Here is a 24,576-nt window from a genome sequence, read left to right on the forward strand (position 1 = left end):
GTGATTTTTCAGCATACCAGTCACGATATCTAATCGTATATAAGATTGAAAGGGTGTTCTTAATTAGTTTGGTTCCTGATAGAACAAACCGAAATAAAAAAAGCTTGTCTTTGATTGCCATTCAAATCTTAAGACCGCGTATACAAAATGTTCCGGCTTACATTCGGCAAATCAAAATGAACGGCTAAAATTAGTCTATCCCATTAGGTTTCATGCGGGAGATCACGTGAAAGGCAGCCATTTTTCTTTACATGGTTTCTCTGTTTTGCGCTGTCATTTGCGCACGCAAATTTCTTCGTACGGGAATTTTATGAAGCGAAGGCAGCTACAGACCGTTTTCATTGTTTAGTTCATGTTCGTAGGCGCCAATTTTCAAACCTAGTGCTTGGAGGAACATTTCCGCTGCTCTAGAAGGGCATGACAGTGCCCGCTCTTTCATTTCTCCAATCGCTCGCACACACATTGCATTGCTAGTCTACAGCGGCAATACAAAGTGACGTTTCACCATGCACGTCGAAGTTGATTACCAGTACCGCGCCAGCGTCGACTGGCCGCCGAAGCGACGAGCTCAGCAGCGCATGCGCAAGGGCCGACACCACCCCAACCGAGCTTCCCTGCTTATCGGAGAGAGCAGGTGCGCGTGAACACGGGCGCGCCTGAGTATCTGAGTTTAAAAAAAAAAAGAACTGTGCCCGAGGCATTGACAAAGACCAGTGGTCGCGGTCGCTCTGAATCTTATCGTATTATAGAAAAGGTGGGATTGCGGCGCTTCCTCGAGGGTCAAAACGTACAATCGTCGAACTAGCGCACCCGGGGTCAAGTGGAGTGCATCCTTCTTGGAACAGTTTGCAATTGACTGCTTGAATGTGCCGACCACGCGTCACGGGTCGCGTATAGAGCCAACCGTTGGCAAGAACGCGTCTAGCGTAGCAGCAGAACCGATCGCGGTTGCGATAACCCATCGCTGGTAGCGAAAAAAAAAGAAACACACCCACACGCAGTTTGTAGCAATAACCGCACAAACCAATGTGGTTTTAAATGTAGCTTCGCAGGTCACAATAGAAGGGCACTGAAACTTTCTCATAACGCACACCGCTGTAGTCCACAAAGAACAAAGCGCACAAAATAGATCTGATACAGCCGCACTGCATTATTTCGTGTTTTCGCAATATCATAACTTTCGTATGCATGCCACGCAGGCCAGGAGTAAAAGGCAAAAAAAAAATGATACGCGATCCTAAGCTTTGACTTGGCTGCTGTGGCACTGGCATTTGTGTTCTCTAGGCGAACGCAATGCACAAACTGAACTCGAATTTCCAATAATGGAAGTTCGTATTTGGCGACGTGATTGTATTTTTGGCTAAAATTTGCGTTTTTCGCCCCCATGCGCTTCACTGCGCTACTCTTTGCCCCTTCAACGCGACTTCACTGCCCTGCGGGAGTGTTCTGCGTTAAGCCGAACCAACAGGCAAAAAGCCTGGGCGCCGCCATCTTGTAGAGAGCGGCGCCGGGGACACAATCGCGCCTAGCACATAGAGTTTCCCCCCCAAAACTGAAAAAAAAGTAGCCTTATTTAAACGAGAAAGATGCCACGAGTGCCCCAACGGAAAGCTTTAAGGGTTACCGAAGGGTAACTGAGGGCGACGCAGCGAGCTTTGGCAAGAAGGACGATGGGTGTAGCGTCACGAGAGATAGGAATAGAGCAGATTGAGGGGCGAGCGAACAATCGCGAGTTAATGACACCTTAGTTTAAACCATGAAAAAATGAAATGGGCATGCAATGTGGGGGGAAGATGGTCGTTAAGGGTTACGGACTCAATTCCAAGAGAAGGGAAGCGTAGCAGGGGGTGGCAGAAAGTTGGGAGGGCAGGTTAGATTAGGAAATGTGCAGGGACTACCTGGCGACAATTAGCATGTGACCGGGGTACTTGGATAATTATGGGAGAGGCCTTTGCCCTGCAGTGGGCGTAGCCAGGAGGAGGATGATGAAAAGGCAGCAACAGGTCTTCATAACATACAGGTTGGAAAGCTGCAGCACCTTTGAACCCTTGAATATATTTCGCAAGACTTGGCCACACCACAAGTTTGTTTTCGAGGCGTTCGCTCCCACTGCTGCGAAAATGTTCACACAAAGGCTGCACAGTAGTTGCCAGAAATCGGGCACTCTATTTTTCTGTCATAGGGAATCTTTCTTCCACTAGGGCAGCGGATTTTGGCAGGGCGAGCTTGCGTTTGGGCTGTGGTTTACGGATCCAAGCAATAGTGAACTCTAAAATCCAGTGTTGGTTTTGAGCGGGATTCAAATTGGTTGCCAAACCCAGGGCTAATCATACACCCCCCCTCCCCCCTCCCCGTCCTATAGTGGCTCATTACAGCAGACAGAAACATAGGATAAATAACAATTCTATTTCTTAGACATATATTTTCCCATTCTCCCTCCTGGTTCTTTCTTTTGCTGTCATTTATTTTTCTCGAAGGCCGTAATTAGAAATTTGCTGGTGCGGCTGTCCCATTTGCGCGGCAAGAAGTTCGACGCTACACACAGGTGGAGTGGCCGTTTAATTACTCTCGTGGTCCGCGAACCGCCATCGTTGCGTATGGTATAGGAATGGTGCGTGGGAAGTCAGTGCTCGCTTCGAGCTTGTGTTCTTCATTTTGATTGAATGAAGTCTCACCTAAGTGAGCGGGGGCCGATCCCGGAGGTAGTGCGATACCGGGCCGACCTGCGGCAGAGGTGAAGCAGTATTCAAGCACTCCGTCAACTTCCAAACATAGGTTTAATATCGTGGGTCCATATACAACCCGTATCAGATATTAAGCTGATAAGAAAGGAATTTTTTTATTATGCTAGTTACAATACATCAAAAATATGAGTTACAAAACCAAGGAAAAAAACGGATAAAAGGTGCATAATCTAAAACAGGCAAACAAATGACTAAAAAAGAGTAGCTAGTGGTGTTAGTAATAAAAGGCTAAAACTGTAGAGGTGTAAACATTTGATCTACACTTTGATCTTAGCCAAAAGGCGGAGAAGCGATGTCCTCCACTTCACTCCATTGTACTGCTGCCTTGTGGGCGCCCTGCCGACATTGGTAACCTCAGCAACAGCGTGGGCAATTTTATAAAATTCAGCCTGTCTAGAGACTCTATGCTCTCTATCTGACGAATCAACTCGCGACGCGTCAGTCTTTCGCTGTTAACGAAACGCTGTCGCGTAGAAACGAGACCCGAGTGCAAGCTTGTTTGTAAGGCCAAACCAACGACGGCAACCTCGTAGAAAACGGAGCAGGCGAGCGGTAAACACGCGCAAGGGGAATGCTTACTTCCGTCTGAATGCGGCCGCTCGAGGTGACTTTCTTTGAGGCCTTCCTTTCAAGCCCGTGCGCAAGTGTAATATAACACGCGCATTTCCTTCATTTCTTTTTATTTACCGCAAGGCCCACTGAAAATTTTGATACGGCACAGGCCGGGACGGATCGTAACGTGTAGAATCGACCGGTAGAATTAGGTAGCATGCCCCATGTACGAAGACGAGAACATAGAAGTGAATTAAAAAAAAATAAATATAGAAGAGACTGCGCACTCCTTCCAAACGGAAACAGAGGGGGGAGAAAAATCGCCATGTGAAGCACAGGTATTGTATATAAAAAGAAAGGGCTGCCTCATAATCTTTACCACTATATATATATATATATATATATATATATATATATATATATATATATATATATATATATATATATATACACGCACACATGTTAGCATAGCTTAAACGCAGCTGGAAAGCTCAGCATTGCACAAGAAGAAAGGACCACCCCTTTTGCAATCCCCATTTGAAACATTTAAGTGAGAAGCGTGAGTACAGCCAGGTCGTTCGAAACTGGCGCGAAACGCATTGGCGCCATCTGTGTACGGAACTAGGAAAACCTACGGACTTCGCCATACGGAAACAAAGGTAGATGGCGCGAGCGAACGAGAGCCAGTGAGTAATGGCAGAAACGTCTTGGGAAGAGAGAAAAAAAAACATGCAAAGGTTGTTGGCTTGTGGTAGCATTCTATTTTACAGCTAGTAAAGAGCATAGCAGCTTCTACAAGAGCAGCTAAAAAAAGAAGAAGAACGTGAGAGAGGGAGACAAACAGGCGTGTTTCTTTAGAATGCAGAGCATGCAGCACACACTATCAAGTGCCAAAGAGACGGGGAAAGCAGATGGCGCTAAGGTGTATGTCCTCAAAGCTTGAAAGCAATTTCTAAACTGCAAGCCGTGCCGAAGTCAACCAACTCTCATCAGGTTGCTCCCGCCTCCAATTGCATTTAAATTAACATTACAGTCGCCTCAAAGGCAGAGAGAGAGAGAGAGAGAAAATAAATACACTCGCTTCGTGCAGCTGCACCCGTTCAAATTTTACAGCAAGAGCACTCCCGAAAGTGCAAAGCCCGCTGCTGCCTGGGCGGAATGCGCTCGCTTCAGGAAATCGCCGTGCTTGCTTCGGCAGCCAAGAGGTGTCGCGCGGCAGACTGCTGCATTGTAGCACACCGGAAACCGTGCAGACGTCGGCGATCGCCTCGACATCGCTGCGATCGCTCGAAGAGACGAAGTCCGAAACGACGTCAGCCGGGGCGGCGGGAGCTCGATACCCTTCACGAAACTTCTGCGTGTACACCGCCGCACGGCCACGACGGAATCACTGGCATCCTACTCGCAGCTGCATTGTGTCGCGCCGGGAATTGTGGAAACACCACGCAGACGTCGGCGTCGGCCCCGACATGGCTTCGAGCGCTCGAAGAGACGAAGTCCGAAACGACGTCAGCCGTGGCGTCGAGCACGCCGCCCGCGCTGGTCGCACTCGTGCTCGGAAATCGCGAAGGTGACCGCGCTAGCGTGCCCTGAATCGGTGAGCGGCGGTACCGCGGTGATCGCGAGAGCTCGTATCAGCCGCGCCAAAGCGAAATATTGGCGCTCGGCTCGGCGCAGTACGCCGCCTCGTCGCACGAGTACGGCCCCATGGAGGTCTGGCCACTTATCGCTGCCATTATAAGGGGCCATACGGTCCCGGCCGACATTGTACCGCAGTGCGATTTTCGGCTTGCGCGTCTTCGTAGTTGTTTCCGCGCACTGTTGCGGAGTCGAGAATCGTGCCCAGGCTCGGCTACGCGAGCGCTCGAAGCGACAGAAGTCCGAAACCACGCGAGCCGGGCCGGCGGGAGCTCGACGCCTTTTACGCAACTTTGGCGTACAAGCCGCCTCACGGCCACTACTGAGTCGGCGTCACCATGCAGAGGGCTGCACTATAGCACGCCGGGAACCGGGAGAAAACCGGGCGGGCGTCGTCGTCGGCCCCGCGACGTTGGCGCGAGCGCTCGAAGAGACACAGTCCGAAACGATGTCAGCCGGGGCGTCGAGCACGCCGCCCACGCTGGTCGCACTCGTGCTCGGAAATGGCGAAGGGGCCGGGCTAGCTTTCCTCGAATCGACCGGCCGGGGGCCGCCCCGTAGGGGGACCGAAAGGCGATCGTTCAGGAAACGGCACTGGCCATTCGCGAGAAATTGCCGTTCGCACATTCGATGGACGCGCTGCGCTTTCAGGACTTCGTCATTGTGCTGCCGACGTAAGCTTTCAATCTTGCTCGCGGCGTTACGAGGCGGCACGATTTCCGCCTAACGCTCGTCGAAATACCCATGAGTACGGCCCCATGGAGGTTTGGGTACTTATCGCTGCTATTATATGGGGGTCCCAGAGAGCAGTCGTCCCCAAAGCGACCTGGGTGTTTGATGTGCGGCGGGCTTCGTGCCCGTCAAGCGTGTCCCCGGTATCGCTCCCGTGGATCCCACAGCTGACGTCTGCAGCCTCATCCGCTTGATGCGTTAGGGACTGGTTGTCGGACGACGCTTTTTCCAAGATATCGAGGTGTGTTCCCCATCGTCCTTGGACGAGTCAAATACGAAAGCGCTGAATGCGCGGGCGTGACCCGTCGCCTGGCGGCGTTGCCGTCTCGGCTACGTTGCAAGTGTCGGTCGGTCCACCAGTGCTGCGGGCTCGAGAGAAACCGCAAGCCGCGATCGAGTTGACATAACCAGTCTATCGAGAATGTTGCGTGCTTCTTGCCGCGTGGCGATACCCGGCCCTGCGGGGAGGGCGCCGTAGCGAGCTCGAACGCCGTCGTCTCGGACTGAGCAAAGTGCTACACTTTGCGAGAACGAAGCGTGTTGGGGCGCCTGAAGGTGGCCTCGGCATCGCAAAAACGGCGTCCGGCCTGCTTGAAAGGCTGGACGCGCAGTTGAACGATTACCTGGTTGATCCTGCCAGTAATCATATGCTTGTCTCAAAGATTAAGCCATGCATGTCTAAGTACATACCGAAATAAGGCGGAACCGTGAATGGCTCAATAAATCAGTTATGGTTCCTTAGATCGTTTCTTCCTACTTGGATAACTGTAGCAATTCTAGAGCTAATACATGCAGTGAGCCTGAAGCCCTTTGGGCGACGGGTGCTTTTATTAGACCAAGATCGATCGGGTTTCGGCCCGTATTGTGTGGTGACTCTGGATAACTTTGTGCTGATCGCATGGCCACGAGCCGGCGACGTTTCTTTCAAGTGTCTGCCTTATCAACTTTCGATGGTAGGTTACTTGCTTACCATGGTTGTTACGGGTAACGGAGAATCGGGGTTCGATTCTGGAGAGGGAGCCTGAGAAACGGCTACCACATCCAAGGAAGGCAGCAGGCGCGCAAATTACCCACTCCCGGCACGGGGAGGTAGTGACGAAAAATAACAATACGGGACTCTTTTGAGGCCCCGTAATTGAAATGAGTACACTCTAAATCCTTTAACGAGGATCAATTGGAGGGCAAGTCTGGTGCCAGCAGCCGCGGTAATTCCAGCTCCAATAGCGTATACTAAAGCTGCTGCGGTTAAAAAGCTCGTAGTTGGATCTCAGTTCCAGACGAGTAGTGCATCTACCCGATGCGATCTCGGACTGAACATCATGCCGGTCCTTTCTTGGTGCACTTCATTGTGTGCCTCGAGAAGGCTGGTGCTTTTACTTTGAAAAAATTAGAGTGCTCAACGCAGGCGAGTCGCCTGAATAAACTTGCATGGAATAATAGAACAAGACCTCGTTTCTGTTCTGTTGGTTTTTGGAATACGAGGTAATGATTATTAGGGACAGACGGGGGCATTCGTATTGCGGCACTAGAGGTGAAATTCTTGGACCGTCGCAAGACGAACTACTGCGAAAGCATTCGCCAAGAATATTTTCTTTGATCAAGAACGAAAGTCAGAGGTTCGAAGGCGATCAGATACCGCCCTAGTTCTGACCATAAAAGATGCCAACCAGCGATCCGCCTGAGTTACTCAAATGACTAGGCGGGCAGCTTCCGGGAAACCAAAGTGTTTGGGTTCCGGGTGAAGAATGGTTGCAAAGCTGCAACTTAAAGGAATTGACGGAAGGGCACCACCAGGAGTGGAGCCTGCGGCTTAATTTGACTCAACACAGGAAAACTTACCCGGCCCGGACACTGGGAGGATTGACAGATTGAGAGCTCTTTCTTGATTCGGTGGATGGTGGTGCATGGCCGTTCTTATTTGGTGGAGCGATTTGTCTGGCTAATTCCGATAACGAACGAGACTCTAGCCTATTAAATAGGTGCGGGGTTCCCAGCACCTTACAACCTTCTTAGAGGGACAAGCGGCTCCTAGCCGCACGAAACAGAGCAATAACAGGTCTGTGATGACCTTAGATGTCCGGGGCCGCACGCGCGCTACACTGAAGGAAGCAGCGTGTCTTTATCCCTGTCTGAAAAGACTGGGTAACCCGTGGAACTTCTTTCGTGATTAGGATAGGGGCTTGCAATTGTTCCCCTTGAAAGAGGAATTCCCAGTAAGCGCGAGTCATAAGCTCGCGTTGATTACGTCCCTGCCCTTTTTACACACCGCCCGTCGCTACTACCGATTGAATGATTTAGTGAGGTCTTCGGACCGACGTCCGCCGCGGCCTTTCGGTTGCGCCGGTCTGTTGGAAAGATGACCAAACTTGATCATTTAGAGGAAGTAAAAGTCGTAACAAGGTTTCCGTAGGTGAACCTGCGGAAGGATCATCACCGGATTGTGAAGGGTGACGAGCGCCATTGTTTCAACCCCGAGTGGGTGATGCAGCTCGCTGCGCCCGACGCTTTCCGCCGCTGGCCCCGCTTGGACGCGGGGACGGCTATACCCGAACATGCCGGGGACTGCCTGAATTTTGAGGGGCGCTCCGTGCCAAATTTGTTGCGCCCAGTGGACGCAGGCTGCAACCTTGCACGGTTGGCTTGGCCGCGCCCGCGGGTAGAAACGGCGTAACGCACAATGGGTGGGCTTTCTGTGCGCCTCGGCGCTCTTGCGCGGAAGGGGAGTAAGATGACCCGACCTGCTGCTTTGCCCAGTACGAGGGGAACGGCGAAGCGTGCGGTCGGTCAAGGAACTGACGGTCGAGAGCTGCTGCCGTTTAGTACACACGGAACCGTGGTGCGAGCGCTCTCCCGTCCTTCGCGGCAAACGTTGCCGAGTCTGAAAAGGCTGGCGGCTGCCGGTCGCTTCCTGCGGCGAGTATGGAGTAACGACCCGACTTTCTTGCTGCCAAAGTACTAAAGGAACGGTGTGGCGCTCGGTCGGTCATGGAACTGGCGGTATGAGGGTGCGGCTGCCAAGTACGGAAGGAACCGTGGCCTAAAGCAGTCTCCCGTCCTCCGCGGGAAATGCCACCGAGCCCGACAGGGCCGGCGGCTGCCGGTCGGCTCCTGCTCGTGACGCGCGAGGTGTCGAGATCGCGGATCAATGCGACGACGTCTGCAGGCTATTTGCCCGCCGCCGAGGGACAGGCGGCGTTGCTGCGAAGTACCGAAGGAAACGCGGCTTTGCTACGTCGGAAGCGTTCTGCGGTTAGCGGACTTGTGCGCTTTGGGAACACGCCGCACGTCGAAAGAGGAAAAGTACCGACAGACGAGGGACCGTAATCCCGGATTCGAACGCACTTGCGGCCAAGCCCTTGCTGGCTTCGTCTTCCGCCTCAAGTAGACTTGTTGTGGCTCCGGCGCAGAAAGCCCCTCCCTGGCACTGGCCGAGTGGTTTTGGAGAGCTGCGCGAGTACACACGCCGAAAGAGCACACGCCGAAAGGCGCTCTTCGAAACCACACACAGGGAGACGCCACGTGCCTGAAACCCTGGTTGTACTGTACTGAATTGAACAAACTATTCTTCACGACTCTAAGCGGTGGATCACTCGGTTCTCGGGTCGATGAAGAACACAGCCAGCTGCGAGACTTGGTGTGAATTGCAGGACACACTGAGCACTGATTCTTTGAACGCACATTGCGGCCTTGGGTCTTCCCTTGGCTTCGTCTGTCTTAGGGTCGGATCACATATCAAGAGAGCCTTCGGCGCACAGGGAACGTGCGTCCGTCGACTCGGTTTGACCGCGTCGGCATCATGGACAGTACGTTGAGCGCTAATGCCACGCGCCAGCGACCTCACAAAGAAGGAGACGGTGGCGAGCCGTTGTGCCAAATCTTCGAAGAGACGGAAACGAGGCATTATAATCTACTGCAGCGTGACGTGTGCGCGCCTCTAGCAAGACCGCCGCAGGATGGTGTCGGATACCTGCAGGGAAAGAGCGGTCCAAGCGCGAGGTGCCAACGTCCGTTGCCATGTAGCGCGCACGTTTGCGAGACAGTCGGAAGCGATCGCAATTTGCGTTGTTTGCCTTCGGAGTACGTCGAGCTCCAGAGCTGGTCGCTCGTTCTTGTCACCGCAGCTGTGTGGGCACCCCTTCCGGGCTTCGTCGCAGGAATCTGCAGATTCTTGCGAGGAGCGGGGAGGAGAAGGGCGTGCCCCCGAAAGCGGTTCGACGCGATAGCGCCGTCTGCGAGCGAGAAGAGCACGGCACGGCGCAGAAATTGCCGCGAAACGGAAAATGTCTCCTTCGAGAGCGTTGGCCGAGCTCACGCGTTCCGTCGTAGTCCGCCGTCGGTCCAAGTGCTTCGCAGTGTCTGTCCCCTAAAGACTGGGCCACTCCAGTTGGGGCAGGGGCGACGCTACACGAGACGATGCCTCCCGCCAGGTTTTAGTCCTCCCTGCGGTGCCTGCTGAAGCGGCGCGCTGCTAAGGCGATCTTTGCCTCGGTGGTGTTTGGGCTTCAGACACGGTCGCTTACCACGCAACTGCTCGTGCGCCGCACGCGTGCAGGCGGTTCACCGCCTGCCAGCCTCGTCTATAAGTAGCTCCGTGTTGGGCGATGGACGTGGTAGGGCGTCGTAGTCGGTTGGCGCTGGGTTTTCGAACGTGTCGAGTCGTTTTCGGCATACCGCTCGTATGACGCACGCGCGCAGGCGTTGTGCCGCCTGCCAGCCTCATCCGCAAGGACGCGGCAGGGCGTCATACTCGGTCGTGCCGGAATAGGCGAAAGCGATGTATGCGTTGTCGACCTCAGATCAGGCGAGACAACCCGCTGAATTTAAGCATATCACTAAGCGGAGGAAAAGAAACCAACAGGGATTCCCCGAGTAGCTGCGAGCGAAACGGGACCGAGCCCAGCACCGAATCCCCCGTCCTTGCAGGCGGTCGGGAAATGTGGTGTATGGGAGGCGACGTTCTCGAGTGTTTGCGACGGTGCAAGTCCCCCTGACAGGGGCTTGTCCCAGAGTTGGTGCCAGGCCCGCCTACGCAGTTGCGCGCCCGGGATGAAGCCTCCCGTGAGTCGGGTTGCTTGAGAGTTCAGCCCTAAGTGGGTGGTAAACTCCATCTAAGGCTAAATACGACCGAGAGACCGATAGTTCACAAGTACCGTGAGGGAAAGTTGAAAAGAACTTTGAAGAGAGAGTTCAAGAGTACGTGAAACCGCTTAGAGTAAAACGGGTGGGCCCTCGAAGCTCGAAAGCGGTGGGATTCAGTCTCCAGGAGACCGCGGAGCCGGCGGCGTCGGGTAAACGGCCCCCTTCGGGGGGCTGTTCCGGCTGCTGGCACGCAGACGCGGTCTCCAGGGTGCGCACTTCCCACCGCCGGTAGAACGCCGCGACGGACGCGGGTCAATGGGAAAAGTACGTCTTTGAGTCCGGCCATGGAGGTGACCTGCCCGTCCCTTCGGGGACGGCTCGCGGGAGTTATACCTCGCCGTGCACGAGAAGTTCGTCACCCCGTCCAGGCCCCATGGGCTTCTCCCGGCTCTCGGGAGGCCCGAACGATGACGCCCTCCGGAAACGGAGCGGAGAACCCGCTGGGCAAGCTTGTCATCTCCTGTCGTCTGGGTTGGTCCCGTGGCGGCGGGTTGGCCGGCGAGAAGCCGCTGCGAGCGGGGCGATTCTCCCGCGGAGGCGCTATCGTGGTTTGCGGCGAGTAGGTCGTTAACCCACCCGACCCGTCTTGAAACACGGACCAAGGAGTCTAACATGTGCGCGAGTCAATGGATCTCTCGAAACCCAATGACGCAATGAAACGTGAAGGCCCCTTGCGGGCTGCGTTGCGATCCCGGACCGCACAGAGGTCCGAAAAAGGGAGCGGCAACGGCCCGTCCCAGGCGCTCACTCGTCGCCGGGATGGAGCGAGAGCGCACACGTTGGCACGCCAAAGATGGTGAACTATGCCCGGGCAGGACGAGGCCAGAGGAAACTCTGGTCGAGGTCCGAAGCGATTCTGACGTGCAAATCGATCGTCCGACCTAGGTATAGGGGCGAAAGACCAATCAAACCATCTAGTAGCTGGTTCCCTCCGAAGTTTCCCTCAGGATAGCTGGCGCTCGATGGGAGAGCAGTCACACCTGGTAAAGCGAATGATTAGAGGCATTGGGGTCGAAACGTCCTCAACCTATTCTGAAACTTACAATGGGTGTACGGGAGGCCTTCTGGGTTGAGGCCTCCCGCTGCGATGGGAGTGCCAAGTGGACCACTTTTGGTAAGCAGAACTGGCGCTGTGGGACGAACCAAACGCCGGGGTAAGGCGCCCGAGTCGGGACGCTCATGAGAACCCATGAAGGGTGTTGGTTGCTTAACACAGCAGGACGGTGGCCATGGAAGATGCAATCCGCTAAGGAGTGTGTAACAACTCACCTGCCGAAGCAACTAGCCCCGAAAATGGATGGCGCTCTAGCGTCGCGCCTATCCCCGGCCGTCGCCGGCAGAAAAGCACGAAATGTGGGGGTGCTAAGCCGCGACGAGTAGGAGGGCCGCAGCGGTGGGCGTTGAAGGTGTCGGGCGTGAGCCCGCCTGGAGCCGCCGCTGGTGCAGATCTTGGTGGTAGTAGCAAATACTCAAGTGAGAACCTTGAGGACTGAAGTGGAGAAGGGTTCCACGTGAACAGCAGTTGAACATGGGTCAGTCGGTCCTTAGGGAAAGGAGAAATCCTTTCAGAAGCGGGCGCGTTTGTGCAGCTCAGTCTGTAAATCGGAGACGCCCCGCTGCAACCAAAAGGGAATCGGGTTAACAGTCCTGAACCCGGCTACGGAGATCGGTCCTTCGGGACCCAGTGCGGCAACGCAAACCAGCTCGGAGACGCCGATGGGAGCACCGGGAAGAGTTTTCTTTTCTCTGTAAGGAGATCGAGTCCCTGGAATGGGTTCACCCCGAGATAGGGACGGAGGCTCCGTAGAGCAGTGCGGCTCTTGCGCTGTCCGGTGCGCTCCTGTCGGCCCTTGAAAATCCGAGTGAGGGAGTGTGATTTTCGTGCCGGACCGTGCCCACATCCGCAGCAGGTCTCCAAGGTGAACAGCCTCTAGTCGATAGACCAATGTAGGTAAGGGAAGTAGGCAAAACGGATCCGTAACCTTGGGAAAAGGATTGGCTCTGAGGGCTGAGCCGGTCGGGCTGGGGTCCAGAAGCAGGAACGGCACTGCACCGGGACTGGGCGAGGCGCGCCGCCGTAAAAAGCGGTGCGGCCGAGCCCGGGCCAGCGTCGGGACCTTCCTGTGGAAAGCCACAGCTGTGCATTTTCCGTGGGCTTCGCGGCTGAGGTTCTTGCTTTGGCCGGCAGAAAACAGCCAACTCAGAACTGGCACCTACCGGGGGAAACCGACTGTCTAATTAAAACAAAGCATTGCGAGGGCCGTTGACGGTGCTGACGCAATGTGATTTCTGCCCAGAGCTCTGAATGTCAACGTGAAAATATTCAAGAAAGCGCGGGTAAAGGGCTGGAGTAGCTATTACTCTTCCAAACATCCAGCCCCACATGCAAACATGAACACGGACTCAACATCTCAAAACACGGACTCAGAATCAGTGCCCTTTCAAGAAAAACGCCAGCTGAAAGAGAGGGCACAGGAAACTGGGGAAACACACAGAGCTCAACACTCTGGTGGAAATACTCGGGCTGCATCCCAAGAGACAGCCTTAGTAGAGTGTGGATCTGAATGCTCGACTAGCATCCAAGGAAGGGAAAAACGGGCTACGGCACCAAAGGTTGTTGAAAGGCTCACTTCCTCAGAGGAGTTGAGTCACATAGACGATTCGGACAAGGATCCCACCTTCCGTATCACTGATCCCCCCTGTTCATCTAACGAAAGTAGTCCTGTGAATGATTCGTACGATTCTGACCAACCTATCGCATCGCCCGGGGGCGCTCTTAATACCCGCGGCGGAAGGAAAGTGCGAAGGAGGTCGGCAAATAGGGTCAAGCGGGGTGAAATCGCGAAGAGAACTGGCCGGCTGGCATCCGTCCTACGAGCAGGGGAGGCTTCACTGGGGGTTGGGCCCGACCCATCCAGTGGCCTCCTGCCGTCAGTCTCGTGTGGTATGGGCGCCAAGCTGAAGGACCGGCAGCAGAGCCATCTGCGGCCAGGTCAGAGATCGACGGGGGCTAGACCGAGGGTCAGGTTCTCTGACTCCTCAGATGTGGAGGGCGACACTCAGATCGCAAACTCCGCTCAGGCGGGGGAGATGGAGTTTTGGGGTGCCATCCCAGTCGTCCCGACTGACGGGGGGGGGCCAGGGAATCGCAAGTGTTGCCGCCGTGGCCGGTTCTGTCAACAACAGTACTGGCTGCCCTCGGGCTGTGGCAACACCCGCCCCGGCTGACGTGGTAGCGAGCGAATCGCGTGTTGTTCAAGGCGGTGAGGGGTTCACATGTCCCGAGTGTGCACGGTCCTTCTCTTCAAAGACAGGCCTGGGCTTGCATAGACGCCGAAAGCATTTTGAGGAATTCAATGCGGAAATAGATACAACTAGGATCAAAGCCAGGTGGTCAAAAGAGGAAGACTCCCTCATGGCCCACCTTGAGGCTCAGTTGACTAAACAGAACGTCCGCAACATAAACGAAGTTTTACACCAACATTTTAAAGACCGAACATTTGACTCGATCAAATCGCATAGAAGAAAACCGGCATATAGAACATTAGTTCTACAACTCCTAGAACAACTAGATACAAATGTGGGGGGCTTGAACTCAATCGAAGACGATCCATCAAACAGGAAACGTCATAGTGAAAATATTGGTCTAGAAACGGTTTCCTCACTAGAGCATAACGCGGACTGGTATTCTGAAACTCTGGAGGAGCTAAGAGCCCTCACGCAGAGACAACCGCCACGCTCCTTCCAAGCACCCTGGCTGTGGGAAATCACTAAACGTTTTCTTGATGGTTCAAACATAGACACAGACATTAACTACATACGCGACACGTTCTTCGACAATAGACCGGATAGACAACTAACACATAGAAAAACCCTGGATCCAGGTTTCCGTAGCCATAGGAAACAGAGACGTCACATTTAGGCTCAAACACAACATAGGTTTAAAAAGCAACAAAGCCGCTGCGCCCGGGAAACCTTGGATGGAATACCAGAACAAAAAGTAGAAAATATTGATCTGTTTCTTGACAGCTGGCAGAACACGATGGAGAGACCAACTCCCACCGATGTCGAGCCAGATGTCCCTCAACATAGTGCCATAGAAATCAATCCACTAGCTTTAATAACCGCACAAGACATAAAGGCTGCCATGCCTCCTCTGAATACCGCTTCTGGTCCCGATGGCCTATCCGCTAAAAGACTACGACAAGTACCATCTACGGTACTGCGTGTACTGCTGAATCTGCTGATGTGCCTTAAGCGGCTTCCTGTATGCCTACAAGGGGCACGGACAATTTTCTTACCAAAGAAAGCCGAAGCCTGCCTACCGGGCGACTTTCGGCCAATAACCATTTCACCAATTCTACTCAGATCGTTACACAAAATATATGCAAACCGTATAGTTCGCAAGGTGAAATTTGACTACCGTCAGCGTGCTTTCTTCCCGGTCGACGGCTGTGCTGAAAACATCCTCCTACTATCAACCGCAATAGACGAGGCCTTGCGAAGACAGCGGCCTCTATACATGGCCTCCATAGATGTCGCCAAGGCCTTCGATTCCGTTTCATTCAATGCCATCATACATGGCCTAGAACTAAAAGGTTTCTGTGCAGAATTGATTAGTTACATCAAAGACTTTTACACAACGGCGACGATTGTTCTCTCGTACGAAAACCATAGCCGATTGGTTCATCCCTCAAGTGGTGTTCGCCAAGGCAACCCACTCTCACCACTTCTTTTCAATATGGTCATCGACGAGTGGCTGCAGACGGCCACTTCTGGAACCGCATTCCAAAGTGACGAGCTATCATTGGACTGCATGGCATTTGCCGATGACCTCATCATCATGACCTCCACACCCCAAGGCCTCCAATTACGCCTGGATATGCTACAGAACTTCCTCTCAAGTAAAGGACTCACCATTAATGTGAAGAAAAGCTTCTCCCTCAGCCTACAGCCGTCTGCCCGGGACAAGAAAACCAAAATCCTAACTAATCAAACATTCCACATTGGAACCGAAAACATAGCTGCATCCACCACCACCTCAACATGGAAATACCTAGGAGTGTCTTTTAAGGCCACCCGTCGGAGTTCCCACCCGTGCATAAGGAAGTTCTGGACATGCTGCAACGCATCTCAAAAGCTGCCCTGAAGCCTCAACAAAGATTAGTTATTCTAAGACAGTATCTACTTCCACGACTCTACCACCGGCTGGTGTTAGGTCCGGTTACCGCTAAACTCCTGTTAAAAATAGATTCCTCCGTGCGGGCAGCTACACGACGATGGCTAGCCCTGCCACATGATGCCCCTCTTGGTTTATTCTACACGGGCAATATCTCATGGCGGACTGGGAATCCCATGCCTCCGAACGTTAATACGCGGTTTACGACTCCGACGTTATTCGGCTCTAGCAGACTCCTCCTCGGTAGCATGTAGGGCCGCCTCCACTATGAGGCTTATAAGGACATCCGTTGTACATGCCACACAACTCTGCGAATACAAGAACACCCACATAACAACATCAAAACACAATAAGAAATTTTTGTACTCAAGTTATTATAATAATGCAGATGGGTATGCCTTGAGGGGTGTGGCCGACGCTCCTGGATCATGTGACTGGATCCGTGAAGGAACCACATTTTTAAAGGGTAAAGAGTTCATTGACTTGTTGAAGGTCCGATCGAACTCATTGGCAAACCTTACTCGTACTAAGAGGGGCCGTGAGGTCGACAAACAATGCCGGGTCGGATGCAATTCATCCGAGAGCCTGGGCCAAATCCTTCAGGGCTGCCACAGGACACACAATACACGTATAGCTAGTCATGACAATATAGTAACATACACAGGCAAGAGGCTGGGGGAAGTCGGCTGGACCGTAAAAGTCGAGCCCAGATACAGAACTGACCAGGGCGTTAGGATTCCTGATCTGGTTCTCAAAATGGAGAACCAGATGGTTGTACTCGACGCTCAGGTTGTCGGTACCAGGATCCCCCTCTCAGACGCTCACAATGCTAAATGCAGTAAATATAACGATCCATCTCTGCTCGAACAGATATCCACTGTGATGGGGCAGCCTCCTATAGTTTCCTCAATAACATTAAATTTCAGGGGGGTGTGGCAAAAGAAAGCTTTAGAACTTTAATAGAATTAGGCCTTAACAGAAATGATATAAAGATATTAACCATCCGGTGTTTACAGGGGGGACTACGTTGCTTCCGCGCGCACCACCGTATGACGACCATCGTATGATGGGTGAAGTTAGCGTTCGAGCGTCGCCACCTCTCCTCCTACGAAGCTGTTAACAGCATCGGGTAGTACTGCCCCTAAACAGTACTCAGTTCTTGTGGGGGTATCTGTCGGCTGGATGGTGCCCCGTTGCCAGGCACTGGATCCCGTTCATCCGGGCTGGCCTTCGTCCTAGCCGACAAGCCACCACAAAATTGAAAAAAAATAATAGCCAAATGCCTCGTCATCTAATTAGTGACGCGCATGAATGGGTTAACGAGATTCCCACTGTCCCTATCTACTGACTCTCTCCGGCTGGCCACCCAAGGGAGCGACAGCAATGTAAGTGCTCTTGGATTTTTCAATCATAACTCTGGTTTTTCTCGCGTGTCATCAACAAACTTGGTGTTGAATTGTTCGTGAAGGTTTCGCGGTCAAGCATATACCAGGTTTCATTACTTTGGTGCAATTTTCACCTTGTTATTAACGTTAAAACAAATGTAAACAAACCATTAGACCTAGGGGCAAAAACGACATTTTCTTAAATTTTTAGCGCTAAAACCCTTGGAGCAGTGGTGCTCAGATTTTGCACTTCTCCTTTGGAATAATTAGGAGAATAACCAGCTACAATTTCATTAATCTACAATAATTAGTTCAAAAGTTATTGACTACTGAATGCAACTTCATTTTATTAATCCGCCCTAATTTTCGACCACATGTGTGTCGAATTCTAATCCACCAAATCTCAAATAAATAAGCATAATCCGTCAATAAAAAGTAGAAATTCGTAATCTACGACCTCGAATTAGTATAATCCAACCTTTATTTTAATCTAGTTTGGCGATATACTCTTGTAATAGACGCGGAAGAAAGCATAGCAAAAATGTAGGAGAGGGCGGCCATTTTGAACCTCGTAAATGCCATTCTGAATCCACGCCAATCAGCTTCAAAGTAACGCACAAAGCTACTTCTTTTTTAACTGTTAGTTAGCAAGAAACTCGTGCTCGGAAATGGCGAAGGGGCCGGGCTAGCTTTCCTCGAATCGATCGGCCGGGGGCCGCCCCGTAGGGGGACCGAAAGGCGATCGTTCAGGAAACGGCACTGGCCATTCGCGAGAAATTGCCGTTGGCGCATTCGATGGACGCGCTGCGCTTTCACGACTTCGGCATTGTGCTGCCGACGTAAGCTTTCAATCTTGCTCGCGGCGTTACGAGGCGGCACGATTTCCGGCAAACGCTCGTCGAAAGTGGCACGAGTACGGCCCCATGGAGGTTTGGGTACTTATCGCTGCTCATATATGGAGGTCCCAGAGAGCAGTCGCCCCCAAAGCGACCTGTGTGTTTGATGTGCGGCGGGGTTTTGTGCCCGTCAAGCGTGTCCCCGGTATCGCTCCTGTGGATCCCACAGCTGACGTCTGCAGCCTCATCCGCTTGATGCGTTAGGGACTGGTTGTCGGACGACGCTTTTTCTACGATATCGAGGTGTGTTCCCCATCGTCCTCGGACGATTCAAATACGAAAGCGCCGAAGGCGCGGGCGTGACCCGTCGCCTGGCGGCTTTGCCGTCTCGGCTACGTTGCAAGTGTCGGTCGGTCCACCAGTGCTGCGGGCTCGAGAGAAACCGCAAGCCGCGATCGAGTTGACACAACCAGTCTATCGAGAATGTTGCGTGCTTCTTGCCGCGTGGCGATACCCGGCCCTGCGGGGAGGGCGCCGTAGCGAGCTCGAACGCCGTCGTCTCGGACTGTGCAAAGTGCTACACTTTGCGAGAACGAAGCGTGTTGGGGCGCCTGAAGGTGGCCTTGGCATCGCAAAAACGGCGTCCGGCCTGCTTGAAAGGCTGGACGCGCAGTTGAACGATTACCTGGTTGATCCTGCCAGTAATCATATGCTTGTCTCAAAGATTAAGCCATGCATGTCTAAGTACATGCCGAAATAAGGCGAAACCGCGAATGGCTCATTAAATCAGTTATGGTTCCTTAGATCGTTTCTTCCTACTTGGATAACTGTGGCAATTCTAGAGCTAATACATGCAGTGAGCCTGAAGCCCTTTGGGCGACGGGTGCTTTTATTAGACCAAGATCGATCGGGTTTCGGCCCGTATTGTGTGGTGACTCTGGATAACTTTGTGCTGATCGCAAGGCCACTAGCCGGCGACGTTTCTTTCAAGTGTCTGCCTTATCAACTTTCGATGGTAGGTTACTTGCTTACCATGGTTGTTACGGGTAACGGAGAGTCGGGGTTCGATTCTGGAGAGGGAGCCTGAGAAACGGCTACCACATCCAAGGAAGGCAGCAGGCGCGCAAATTACCCACTCCCGGCACGGGGAGGTAGTGACGAAAAATAACAATACGGGACTCTTTTGAGGCCCCGTAATTGAAATGAGTACACTCTAAATCCTTTAACGAGAATCAATTGCAGGGGAAGTCTGGTGCGAGCAGCCGCGGTAATTCCAGCTCCAATAGCGTATACTAAAGCTGCTGCGGTTAAAAAGCTCGTAGTTGGATCTCAGTTCCAGACGAGTAGTGCATCTACCCGATGCGACGGCTCGGACTGAACATCATGCCGGTCCTTTCTTGGTGCACTTCATTGTATGCCTCGAGAAGGCCGGTGCTTTTACTTTGAAAAAATTAGAGTGCTCAACGCAGGCGAGTCGCCTGAATAAACTTACATGGAATAATAGAACAAGACCTCGTTCTGTTCTGTTGGTTTTAAGAATACGAGGTAATGATTAAAAGGGACAGACGGGAGCATTCGTATTGCAGCGCTAGAGGTGAAGCTACTGTGAAAGCATTTGCCAAGAATGTTTTCTTTGATCAAGAACGAGTCAGAGGTTCGAAGGCGATCAGATACCGCCCTAGTTCTGACCATAAACGATGCCAACCAGCGATCCGCCTGAGTTACTCAAATGACACGGCGGGCAGCTTCCGGGAAACCAAAGTGTTTGGGTTCCGGGGGAAGTATGGTTGCAAAGCTGCAACTTAAAGGAATTGACGGAAGGGCACCACCAGGAGTGGAGCCTGCGGCTAAATTTGACTCAACACGGAAAAACTTACCCGGCCCGGACACTGGGAGGATTGACAGATTGAGAGCTCTTTCTTGATTCGGTGGATGGTGGTGCACGGCCGTTCGTAGTTGGTGGAGCGATTTGTCTGGTTAATTCCGATAACGAACGAGATTCTAGCCTATTTAATAGGTGCGGGGTTCCCAGCACCTTACAACCTTCTTAGAGGGACAAGCGGCTCCTAGCCGCACGAAACAGAGCAATAACAGGTCTGTGATGCCCTTAGATGTCCGGGGCCGCACGCGCGCTACACTGAAGGAAGCAGCGTGTCTTTATCCCTGTCTGAAAAGACTGGGTAACCCGTGGAACTTCTTTCGTGATTGGGATAGGGGCTTGCAATAGTTCCCCTTGAACGAGGAATTCCCAGTAAGCGCGAGTCATAAGCTCGCGTTGATTACATCCCTGCCCTTTGTACACACCGCCCGTCGCTACTACCGATTGAATGATTTAGTGAGGTCTTTGGACCGATGCCCGGCGCGGCCTTTCGGTAGCGCCGGTCTGTTGGAAAGATGACCAAACTTGATCATTTAGAGGAAGTAGAAGTCGTAACAAAGTTTCCGTAGGTGAACCTGCGGAAGGATCATTACGGGATTGTGAAGGGTGACGAGCGCCATTGTTTCAACCCCGAGTGGGTGAAGCAGCTCGCTGCGCCCGACGCTTTCCGCCGCTGGCCCCGCTTGGACGCGGGGACGGCTATATCCGAACATGCCGGGGACTGCCTGAATTTTGAGGGGCGCCCCGTGCCAAATTTGTTGCGCCCAGTGGACGCAGGCTGCAACCTTGGACGGTTGGATTGGCCGCGCCCGCGGGTAGAAACGGTGTAACGCACAATGGGTGGGCTTTCTGTCCGCCTCGGCGCTCTTGCGCGGAAGGGGAGTAAGACGACCCGACCTGCTGCTTTGCCCAGTACGAGGGGAACGGCGAAGCGTGCGGTCGGTCAAGGAACTGACGGTCGAAAGCTGCTGCCGCTTAGTACACACGGAACCGTGGTGGGAGCGCTCTCCCGTCCTCCGCGGCAGACGCTGCCGAGTCTGAAAAGGCTGGCGGCTGCCAGTCGCTTCCTGCGGCGAGTATGGAGTAACGACCCGACTTTGTTGCTGCCCAAGTACTAAAGGAACGGTGTGGCGCTCGGTCAGTCATGGAACTGGCGGTATGAGGGTGCGGCTGCCAAGTACGGAAGGAACCGTGGCCTAAAGTGCTCTCCCGTCCTCCGCGGGAAATGCCACCGAGCCTGACAGGGCCGGTGGCTGCCGGTCGGCTCCTGCTCGGGACGCGCGAGGTGTCGAGATCGCGGTTCAATGCGACGACGTCTGCAGGCTATTTGCCCGCCGCCGAGGGAAAGGCGGCGTTGCTGCGAAGTACCGAAGGAAACGCGGCTTTGCTACGTCGGAAGCGTTCTGCGGTTAGCGGACTTGTGCGCTTTGGGAAGGCGCTGCACGTCGAAAGAGGAAAAGTACGGACAGACGAGGGACCGTAGTCCCGGATGCGAACGCACTTGCGGCCAAGCCCCTGCTGGCTTCGTCTTCCGCCTCGAGTAGACTTGTTGTGGCTCCGGCGCAGAAAGCCCCTCCCTGGCACTGGCCGACTGGTTTTGGAGAGCTGCGTGAGTACGCACGCCGAAAGAGCACACGCCGAAAGGCGCTCTTCGAAACCACACACAGGGAGACGCCACGTGCCTGAAACCCTGGTTGTACTGTACTGAGTTGAACAAACTATTTTTCACGACTCTAAGCGGTGGATCACTCGGTTCTCGGGTCGATGAAGAACGCAGCCAGCTGCGAGACTTGGTGTGAATTGTAGGACACACTGAGCACTGATTCTTTGAAGGCACATTGCGGCCTTGGGTCTTCCCTTGGCTTTGTCTGTCTGAGGGTCGGATCACATATCAAGAGAGCCTTCGGCGCACAAGGAACGTGCGTCCGTCGACTCGTTTTGACCGCGTCGGCATCATGGACAGTACGTTGAACGCTAATGCCACGCGCTAGCGACCTCACAAAGAAGGAGACGGTGGCGAGCCGTTGTGCCAAATCTTCGAAGAGACGGAAACGAGGCATTATAATCTACTGCAGCGTGACGAGTGCGCGCCCCTAGCAAGACCGCCGCATGATGGTGTCGGATACCTGCAGGGAAAGAGCGGTCCAAGCGCGAGGTGCCAACGTCCGTTGCCTTGTAGCGCGCACGTTTGCGAGAGAGTCGGAAGCGATCGCAATTTGCGTTGTTTGCCTTCGGAGTACGTCGAGCTCCAGAGCTGGTCGCTCGTTCTTGTCACCGCAGCTGTGTGGGCGCCCCTTCCGGGCTTCGTCGCAGGAATCTGCAGATTCTTCCGAGGAGCGGGGAGGAGAAGGGCGGCCCTCGAAAGCGGTTCGACGCGATAGCGCCGTCTGCGAGCGAGAAGCGCACGGCACGGCGCAGAAATTGCCGCGAAACGGAAAATGTCTCCTTCGAGAGCGTTGGCCGAGCTGACGCGTTCCGTCGTAGTCCGCCGTCGGTCCAAGTACTTCGCAGTCTCTGTCCCCTAAAGACTGAGCCACTCCAGTTGGGGCAGGGGCGACGCTACACGAGACGATGCCCCCCGCCAGGTTTTACTCGTCCCTGCGGTGCCTGCTGAAGCAGCGCGCTGCTAAGGCGATCTTTGCCTCGGTGGTCCCAGGCGGCACGTCAGGTTGGGCCAACGTTGGAAACATATTGGCACTTTTTGGCCCAATGACGGCCTAAGATGGACAGCGTGGTTCCAATATTGGCAGTGCCATTTTGATTCCTGGCCCAATGATGGCCTAAGGTTAACAGCGTGGCGCCAATATTGGCTGTGCCATTCTGATAGAGATCCAACGTTGGCCCACATTACGCAGTCAGTAAACAATATTGGCTGTGCCATTCTGATAGACATCCAATGTTGGCCCACAATACACAGTCAGTAAAGAATATTGGCACTGCCGTTCAACAAGGCGGGAATTATTGGACCGACTTTCGTATGGATTTGCCAATATGGGTTACTAGTTGGCTTTCTTTGGAGGACATTGGCCCGTAATAAGCCAATTTTCGCCTTGTCGGCTTTTAGTGCTCTACGACTTGCTGAGATTGAACAACGTGTTTTGAAAACTAACGCACTGATCACAGGCACACTGCGCAGGAACCAGAAATATGTTCTCCCATGTCAACTCCATGAATGGTACACCGCCATTATTGCACTTCTCCTTTACCGAAATGCGTCCCCTAAAGAGAAAAGCCAGTGTACCACGTAGCAAGCAGGGGAAGTCGCATAAATTTAGCCGCTGCTTTATTGATCGTGAATAAGAACATGAGCTTTTCATAAGAAGCAACGGTATTGCGAATTTGCCTGCGCATTGTATATTTTGCAAGTACGCTCCGCGGCTTTGGTGCGTCAGGATTCTGAGGAGAATCGAGAATTACAGTGCCTCAGAGCTGATGGAAGCGTTTTATATTGCATCGAGATGGAGCGCATATGTATTAGTGAAACTTTTGCTTGTTTGTTTAGCATGCATGGCATGTTGCGGCGACATAATCATCATGCTCCTATTCTAATATATTTGTTTGTTCGTGCATGTGTAGTAAGCTCCTTGTATGAATGCCTCTGACAGAAAAAAAAATTGCACGTTTTGGCATTTGCGTGTCAACAACCTCTTCTCTTTGCCTTTAGTAGGCACGGCGCATTGCGGATATTTTTCGGCCTAGCTTTCCGTCCTTCAGCCCCGACTTGCCTCTCCCCCACGCAGCCACGTGAGCCTGGTCAATGCTATCAGTCAAGCGTTCAGACAGCCATAAGCTGCTGTATCGAATTGGGTGCTCTCGGAAGCACGGGGAAAGCGGCGTGGTCACTATTGTCCTCCTTGTCGCCCTCCGTCGCTGTCACCCCAAAACGCGGTCGGGCTAGGTCCAGCGGGGGAAAGTGGTGTTTACGCCAAATTCTTCGTTCACCCTTTCCTTTCACTCCTTCCTTCTATGCGTCGCTGGCACGCCGACTGAGTGCAACACCACCCGAGTGCTTGCCGTCTTGTCCGTTCTTGCCAGCGCACTCCTCTCGTGAAAAATGCTCGCTTGCGGTCGTCGTTCCTACTGAGAAGCCTACATCTTGAAATACGCAGCAATGTGGCCACGAATTTTTGTGAGTGTTAGAATTAATATAGGCGAAACAACAATTAGAAAAAAAGTCGGCGCTCGTGGCCACCGTCTTCGATGTGGGATGAACTCGGATACACCGAAGCATGGATCTTACAATGGTGAGTGCATTTATTTTGCGCATGTTTTAAGTTTTATAAGGAGCAATATCACCCAAGCAATATCACGTGGTATATATATTACTGAAGCAGGCCTGGCTAATGTAGAGTGCCTGTAATTACATAGCTCTTTTTATTTGCAGCCTTTGAATAGTGCCCGGAGTAGAACCACGTTAAATCTCTGTGAATTTCACCCACATTCCAGGACTATGATTTTATAAAGCCACGCACGCGGCCTGATCCTGCTAGTG

The 24,576-nt window shown here is 53.0% G+C and overlaps 4 non-coding genes and 1 pseudogene across 4 annotated transcripts; 4 read left to right on the top strand and 1 right to left on the bottom strand.

Moving 5' to 3' along the window:
* Positions 1–2,680: 2,680 nt before the first annotated feature.
* On the bottom strand, positions 2,681–2,871 carry LOC142567867 (U2 spliceosomal RNA). The gene has a single exon (XR_012825272.1). It is a non-coding gene; the product is annotated as a U2 spliceosomal RNA (small nuclear RNA).
* Positions 2,872–6,286: 3,415 nt separating this feature from the next.
* Positions 6,287–8,099, top strand: LOC142567873 (small subunit ribosomal RNA). Its single transcript, XR_012825279.1, has one exon. It is a non-coding gene; the product is annotated as a small subunit ribosomal RNA (ribosomal RNA).
* Positions 8,100–9,236: 1,137 nt separating this feature from the next.
* On the top strand, positions 9,237–9,389 carry LOC142567849 (5.8S ribosomal RNA). Its single transcript, XR_012825263.1, has one exon. It is a non-coding gene; the product is annotated as a 5.8S ribosomal RNA (ribosomal RNA).
* Positions 9,390–18,887: 9,498 nt separating this feature from the next.
* LOC142567885 (small subunit ribosomal RNA) lies at positions 18,888–20,676 on the top strand (annotated as a pseudogene).
* Positions 20,677–21,813: 1,137 nt separating this feature from the next.
* Positions 21,814–21,966, top strand: LOC142567850 (5.8S ribosomal RNA). The gene has a single exon (XR_012825264.1). It is a non-coding gene; the product is annotated as a 5.8S ribosomal RNA (ribosomal RNA).
* The last annotated feature ends 2,610 nt before the right edge of the window (positions 21,967–24,576 follow it).

The sequence above is a fragment of the Dermacentor variabilis genome, unplaced genomic scaffold (assembly GCF_050947875.1).
Source record: "Dermacentor variabilis isolate Ectoservices unplaced genomic scaffold, ASM5094787v1 scaffold_14, whole genome shotgun sequence".
In the NCBI taxonomy this organism is placed as follows: Eukaryota; Metazoa; Arthropoda; class Arachnida; order Ixodida; family Ixodidae; genus Dermacentor; species Dermacentor variabilis.